This window comes from Balaenoptera ricei, chromosome 11 (genome assembly GCF_028023285.1).
Source record: "Balaenoptera ricei isolate mBalRic1 chromosome 11, mBalRic1.hap2, whole genome shotgun sequence".
Lineage (NCBI taxonomy): Eukaryota > Metazoa > Chordata > Mammalia > Artiodactyla > Balaenopteridae > Balaenoptera > Balaenoptera ricei.
The window spans coordinates 51,903,726-51,912,155 of record NC_082649.1 but is presented as its reverse complement, the minus strand read 5'-3'; the positions used below and the strand labels follow the sequence as shown (position 1 = coordinate 51,912,155).

The window sequence follows — 8,430 nt, the reverse complement described above, 5'->3', positions numbered from 1 at the left end:
CCCAATGGTGGATACAAACCTCTAAGTACTATATAGCAATGAGAAGCAATGGATAATAGGTATGCACGGTAACATGAATGAGTGTAATTAGAGAATTAATGAGTGCAAAAATAAGGAATAAAATGAGATCTATAACACAGTACTACTTACATAATTTAAAAATACAATGGCACAAAACTATCAATACACACTTTGAAAGAACACATACAAACAGAAAGATACACGGTTGCCCCTCTGTATCCAGGGGTTCCACATCCAAGTATTCAACCGACAATCAAAAATATTCAGGAAAAAAAAAATTCAGAAAGCTCCAAAAAGCAAAACTTGAATTTGCCATTCACTGGCAACTACTTACATAGCATTTACACTGTATTAGCTATTATAGGAAATCTAGAGATGATTTAAAGTATGCAGGAGGATGTGCCTAGGTTATATATAAATACTGTGCCATTTTATATAAGGGACTTGAGCATCCTCAGAATTTAGTATCTGAAGGGGGCTCCTGGAACCTGCAGATACCAAAGGACAACTACACATTTAAAGATTCAGAATCACTGCCAAAGGTAGAGAAGGGGAACAGAAGGAGACTAGGTTATGAGGATTAAAGAGAAAAAAATTTTTTAAAAATACGAAAAAAGGGGACTTACATGGACTCATGATAAATATGTGGCCCAAACTGAGGATAATCACTAACTCAACTCTGAACCCAAGGTTTGAAAAAGGAAAAAAGTGGGCCAAATCACATTCCAGCCATCTTAACCCCCCCCCCCCAACACACACATAAAAAATTACAGTGGATACAATGAAGACACAGTAAAATCAGATGATCACTTGGTGTGATGCTTAATTTTAGGTGTTAACTTGAGTGGGCTAAGGGATGCCCATATAGCTGGAAAAACATTGTGGGTGTGTCTGTGTTTTGGAAGACATTAGCATTTGATTTCATAGACTAAGGAAGATCACCCTCACCGATGCAGGTGGGCATCATCCAATCCACTGAGGGCCTGGATAGAACAAAAAGGCAAAGGAAGGGCAAATTTGCTCTCTGCTTGAGCTGGGACACCATCTTTTCCTGTCCTTGGACTTTGGGGCTCCTGGTCCTTGGGCCTTTGGACTCTGACTCGTTCTACCATTGGCTCTCCCAGGTCCTCAGGCCTTTTGGTTTGGACTGGATGTACACCACTTGGTTTCCTGGACCTCCAGCTTGTAGACAGCCAACTGTGGGACTTCTCATCCTCCATAATTGTGTGAGCCTATCCCTTGTAATGACTCTCCTTCTATATATCTATATATGGTCTATTGGTTCTATCTCTGGAAAACCCTGACTTGTATACTTGGCTGACATGAAATTAATAATAGTAGATTGAGTAGAAGTTCAATATATAGAAAAGTTAACTTTAAGAAAGAAAGAAAACCATTGATTTCCTCTGGTGGCAAAAATATATACTCTCCACTTTTTTTTTTTTTTTTGACACAAAGATTTTTAATCCAGTTTAAAAAAAGAAATAAAGTAAACTGCCCTTCAAATATGAGGTTAATTTAGGGTTTTTCTATGATTATAACGAATTAGGTATAATTGAATCTCAGAATTGTTAACTAAAAAAAACAATGTACAAGTTTTTCTGTTAAAATTCAAAGTCTTGATTGTAACTGTCCTCTTTATCCCTCACATCGAAGTACCCACTGCCGTCCAGGATGTAGCGAATCTCGTCATCCAGGTGTAAATACTCCTCATAAAACATCTTAATCTTTTCTTCGTAATTTGGTAGTTTGTCCTGGCATACGGTTATTATGTCCATCCAGGACTAGTTTCTCTCTTTGCGGATCTTTTCTAACTCTGGATCATTCTCATATTTGTCAGCATCCAGCTTCCAGTAAAGGACCCCAAGCCCGCGCAGCTGCCGCAGGGCGACCGGGCGCCCAGGCTCCCCGCGGTGGGGCCGCTGCGGGTCGTCGCCCGACTTGTCCGTGTACCAGGCCTGCACCATGGCCGGGCCCGGGGGCGCCGCCGCCTGACCCCGGACCTGCTCCGGCCGGTCTGCTCACCACTCTTAAAAGTCAACACCTTCTCACAATATTTGGTGCTTCTCCTTTAGAATCACCTGGGAACGCACTTTTTTTTTTTTTTTTTTTTTGGCTGCCTTGGGTCTTCGTTGCTGTGTGCAGTCTTTCTCTAGTTGCGGCGAGCAGGGGCTACTCTTCGTTGCCGTGCACGGGCTTCTAATTGCGGTGGCTTCTCTTGTTGCGGAGCACCGGCTCTAGGCGCACGGGCTTCAGTAGTTGTGGCTCGCGGGCTCTCGAGTGCAGGCTCAGTAGTTGTGATGCAGGGCTTAGTTGCTCTGTTGTACGTGGGATCTTCCTGGGCCAGGAATCAAACCCGTGTCCCCTGCATTGGCAGGCGGATTCTTAACCACGGCGCCACCAGGAAAGCCCTGGGAATGCACTTTTAAAATATACTTTATAAAAATAAACTTTTAGCTCTGGACTCTATGGTGGATTGGATTATTGTCTAGAACTATTCACTCACTCCACCCCACACCATCTCCACGAGAGGGACATTCTTCTTCACACTTTGATTTTGGGCTTGGTCATTTTTCTGCTAATGGATGCCAGCAAACATGACACAATCAAAAGATTAAAACTTGCTTACATGATTGGGCCTGTTCTCTCACATCTCCACCTGTGTCATAAGCAGAGGTTCCCTTCTGTGGCTGCTGTCCCCTCAGCTTGGGCCCCAAGATGAATACACATAAAGCTGTCTGAGCCAAGTGGCAGTAAGAAGCCAAGCCCAGCTGCATCCTTTGCTTGAAATATCCCTATACAATCAAGGGCATTGCAAATCAGCAAAACCCCACCAATCAGAATGCACATGCTGCTTTAAATCATTGAATTGATTTGTCACACAGCAGTAGCTAGCTGGTACAGTGAACTGACATTCATTGGCCTTTAATGAACATATTTCCTCTGAAATTAATTCAAGTTTCTCACACTTCAGAGTATGAGTCCCAAAATTAGATGACTCCCAGAAAGAAAACCAAGAGCATGTACACACATTTAGGAACTGACTCTCAGAATTAACCAATTTCTGACTTAAATAACCTTAGAATCTTCCACAAGGAAAAATTCCATAAGTACATATCCCCATTCATTAAAACAAACACAACCCTCTATTATACAGTTCTCTCATGGCCTCATCAGGTAGGTTTCCTTTTTGCACATTTAATGTTTTATAATTATTGGTTAATTAGTCATACCATTTCTTTTTCTCCTTTCTGTAATTCAAAAGCCTAACACAGCCCACATCTTAGAGAAGGAATGACTCACTGGCATTGCTCATAGGCTCCTTGAGGCAAATTCCAAAACTGAGAGCACAGAGAACCTCCCTGTGTCCCGCTCCCAAATCTTACAGATATCACAGTGTCATCTGACATACACCAACATACATATGCTTCCAACCAGTAGATTAAATCATATATATTAGAGAAGAGAAGGGGTTGGGAGATAAAGTCCAGATTCAAGTCATAGTTCCTCCACTTAGGAGTTGCATGACCTTGAACAAATCACTGCCCTGCTCTAAATCTGTTTTATCACCTACACATTGCAAATGTTAAAGGATTCAATGAGATTTCACTGTGGACACCTCTTGTTTTGTCTGCTCCAAACCCTATTTCTTCTGAGAACAGCACTCATTCTCTGTATGGTAACTATCTGATTCTCATGGGAGTGCTGGGTTTTCTTACTCTTCTCATCTTCCTTCTCACCCTAACCATATCAAAGCCCCTCCCCTGGATCTATTAGGTTTTTTTTTTTTTTTTTTAATTAGGAATTAGACATAAGTCAGCAGTGTAGCAGTGTGGCCTAAAAGGAGAGAAAATGAAATTGGAACTCAAATAAAAGCTAAAATGAGAGGCAGAGTGAAAGACCTGTTGGCTTTCAAGTTCCTAGTTTCAGGTGTTTCTGAGCTCAGTTACATCTTTTCCCTGCCTGCAGCTTGATTTTAACCCAACTATATCCCTCCCTTTGCACTTAAGCCGTATAAAATTGACTTTCATTCATTGGAATCAAAATAATACAGGTCTCAAACAAGACTTCTTCAAATTTTCTAGATTTTCCACTCCTTAATGTTTTAAAAGATGAACCTAAGACTTGGAGAGCCCTAGATGGTTCTTAGCATACAGAAGTCACTTTGAAAAAAAAAAAAAAACACACAAATATACCTTTATCTGGAAAAACTGCTGTAAAAAATGTGTCTTTGGTCTCTGACTTTGGAATCAGCAGAGTATGAAAACATTTCTAAGTGTAAAGGGTAAGCATTTTCTGGTTTACCTAGCAGCTATAATCAATCACTGAAATGCATTATTTTTTCTAGTGCTCTTAAGTTGCTTCCTATAATTGGTAAGGCAGGCTGTAGTTAACCCGTCTAGACATAAGAAAGAGAAAAATGCTCTAAAACAAAGTTCATAGTTTTGGGGGGGGTGGGCGGTGGGTACCAGCATGATCAGGGTTAGGGAGGCCCCCAGGACTGTTGCCTCAGTGCCCTGGCACTGTCTACAGACTTTAGGTAATAGCTCTAAAAATGTTGGGGAGTGATGCTTTGAAATCTGGGTGCAGTGTTTCATTCGTTTCCAAGTCCTTAACCATTCTTTTCTTTACCAAAGGGCAGATTTTATATGTCTTCCTGAGTCACTGGAATACTTCTAGGGCAGACTAACTATGGTTCTGGAAATTGTCTTTTCTAGATACAAATTAGCTAATAAAGAAACTTATCATTCTCCTTAGTCACAACTCATGACATCCTGGGGATCCATCCTGAAAGTTCAGATGTATCAATGTTTCTTTATGTGGGTTGTAGATAGTACCTGTTTCCAGTCCCACCAGTGAAATAGCTAAAAATCTGCTACAGTAATGACTTGAAGGTTTTATCATGCTATTCATCGTGTGTACGGTTCACTGCCAACAGTGATTATGCCTCACAATTCCTTCCCCAGAATTTCAAAACTCAGTAAAAACATTCATCATCTAGCACTTAATAAGTAGACAGCACCTAATTAGTTTTAGAATCTGGAATGCTTTGGAAGAAAGGCAGCTTATTAGTAGAAATTTCTAAACATCTAGTAAGACTTACTCTACTTTTGTGAGTGCTGTAAATCTTTTAGCAGTTTAGTATGTAAAGCCAAGAGATTCGGAGTTACTTACCACAAGACAGTGAGTTAGTAAAACCTGGAGTGAATTCAAGACCTCTAATTTCAGCGCATTGCTTTCACTGCAGAACTGCATAGAATCCCTTTTAATGGTGGACAGAGGAACCCCTAGTATTGTGATGAGATCTGGAGCTTGACATACTCCCTTTAATCTTGTGTGCCTATTGCCCTTCTTCTGTTATCACAGTGGAAATATTGACAGTCCAAGGCAGAGATGTGTTCAATCCAAAATGAAACACACGCAGAAAAATCAGGACTGAATTAGAAATTATGTTAATAAACATCACTGGCAGAGTACCTTAGCTTAATTAGCAAGTCAAACTCCTACAACATTAAAGTGGGTGCAAATCTGGAAAAGCTTTCAACATTTCCATACAAGTCTGCAAGATTTGTTGTCACAGAAGGCTGAAATGTTCTGAAGGTATTTCCCAGTTATAATGACAGAATAACATATTCAGAGCTCATTTTTCTAGTCAAGTATTTAATTGCTGTTTCATGTACTTTTAGGCATAAAGTTCCCTTGAGTCAAAATGAAATTGCCCATTAGCCAGGAGACGCAGTCCCAAAATACCACTCAAACGCAGCACCTCTAATCTCTAAGAGAAGTTTAGAGAGAAGGAAAAAAATCAAGCCCTTTCCTTTCTGTTCTGTCAAATAACATTATTTTTACGATCCTGTTTCTGGAAAATCATTCAATGGGGACCCTACAACTTATGAATCATCCAATTTCTACATACTCAAAAGTCAAAACAAATATGCTCTCCTACAATTTATTTCACTCCAGTTTTTTCATGTATTATGAAACATTTCAGATAAAGAGGAATAAATAGTATAAAGTAGTCACCATGCTCATTTCAGAAGAAAATGCTAATACGGTGATAGTCCTCTGTGTATTCCTACCCCATCACTTCCCCAACACTTTCTCCCAGGAATAATTAGTATATTGAAATTGATGTTTTATCATTTCCTGGCATCTGTTATATGAGATTCATCCATATAGATAAGCACTTTGATAATCTCACTGCAGTACTGCAGTCCACTGCATGAATACATGATAATTCATGTATCCATTGTCCTCTTGATGTACATCAGAACTGTTGCCCTCAGGAGCTGTTAAGAACAATGCTGCAAAATGCATAAGTGTACACATCCACTCATGTATGTGAGTAAAAGTTACTTTAGGGTATGTGACTTCTAGTGAACTGCTGTGTTGTATGTCACGCATGTCTGCAACTTCATTAGATTATGACACACTTTCCCAAAAGGTACCACTTTAACTTTTTAATAAACTTAAAATCATCAAGCATTTTAATTTTGCCAGTACCCATGAAATGGAACCACTTTTCACATGTTTAATGGCCATTGTTTTCCTCATTTGTGTATAGCCTTTTTGCATCTTTTTTCCCCATTTTTTCTCATTGTTAAAACTTTTTTGACTTTTAAGCATTATTTATATATTTTGGATACTAAAATATAGTCCAGATTGGAACATGAATGTGGAGAGCTTTCATGGGGAAAGTGCCCCCAAATGTATTTAACTGAATGTCTAATGTGTTTTTATGCAGGGAAAAGCATATTGGATTCTTTTGAGAATATGAAGATATATTTGTGATAGATAGAGAAAACTAAGAAGACAATAAAGAAAGGCAGTTTCTAAACTCCAGAAAAAAGAAACTTGAACAGGAAAAGAAATACGAGGTTTAATTTTAAATAATATTTACAGAGTAATAATTATGTAAATACCATTATTGTTTAACCGAAAGGGTGGCATAATTTTATTATCAAGTAGAAAGTTTGTGTGGATGTAAAACTTAATCTTCATTTTTGATAGTACCAAAGTCAGTTGATAACATATATAATTTAGAAATCAAGGAATAGCAGTACAACAATGTCATTTAAGATTATGGAGAAAAACCCCTGACTAAATCACTAAACTATTTGAAAGCATTTTCTTCTGAGGGGTGGAGTTGGAAATTGAGAGGACGGAGACAGGGAGCTGCTGTTCTTCACTGTATATGTATGTGTGGGAAGAAAAATAATTTTCTCTTTACCCTTCTAGGTTCTTGACTGAGACCACCCTATAATAGTTCCCCTTATAAATGTAAATGTCTCTTACAAAAGGGCAACTTCTCCTTGGTTCTCAGAGCTTCTCCTGTGTCTTCTGTTGCATAAAAATAATTAGCCTAAAATAATTCTATGCCAAAGAGGTATATTTTGGGTCGATATATTCTGCTCCCCTTCATGTAGTATTAGTAAGCAACCTTTAAAATGCATATATGTACTGCTTTGATAAAGATAAAAATTAAGTTTAAAATACTGTGGATAATAATCATAAACACACAGATAAAAAATGACATAGGAAGCCTGTGAACCAAATGTTTAACAGTGTTTGTATTGAGGTAATGAAATTGTAATTGACATTTATTTTCTATTTAATACTTTTCTGAGTTTTCCAAAATTTCTAAAAAATATATATATTCACTTATGAGCAGAAAATTGGTGTCATTCATTTTTAAGATGAAAAAGAGATGATGATGAAGAACAAGATCATCCTTCAAAGGGTGTGGGCAACCAGCTGGAAAGGATGGGAGGAGACAAACAGAGAACAATTAGGAGACAGTTGTAATTGTGTGCACTGGGAGCCACGAGGGGCTGAACCAGAGTGTCTAGTCCATGGATATGTGAAAGAGGTCAAGTGAACAAGGCCTGGGGAGAGACTGGATGTGGGATAAGGTCGGAGGATAAGTTCTGGGAGACTTAAAATTCCTGGTTTGGGCGAGATGGGGTCCCATTTACTGAGATGGGGAATTTGTTTTGTGGAACAAGCTGAGTTTCCTTTTGGAGGTACCAAGGAGATACCGGTGTACCTTCATTACACCATAATAACCAGGACAACCTAACTGCTGTAACTGACAACCCCAATTCTCAGGGGTCTAAGACAACAGTATTCTTCATTTCAGCAAAACATGGATTGAATGTTCTTGGCTGGTGGTCCTCATGCCCTACCATCCTCCAACATTGTCAGGGAAGAGAAAGAGCTTAGAGGACCATGCAGGGCATCACAGGGACCAGAAATGGAAGTGATGTGTGTCAAGTTCACCCATATTCCATTGGCCATAAGCCTATCACATGGCCCCACATAAATGCAGAGAAGGCTGGCAACTATGTGGCTGGTAACATACAAAAAAAAGAAAGCAACAGTTTGGGTGGACACGTAGTACTGTCTCCA

At 39.2% G+C, this 8,430-nt stretch overlaps 1 pseudogene; it reads right to left on the bottom strand.

The window, feature by feature from the left end:
- Positions 1-1,625: 1,625 nt before the first annotated feature.
- LOC132375307 (acireductone dioxygenase-like) lies at positions 1,626-1,988 on the bottom strand (annotated as a pseudogene).
- Positions 1,989-8,430: the final 6,442 nt, after the last annotated feature.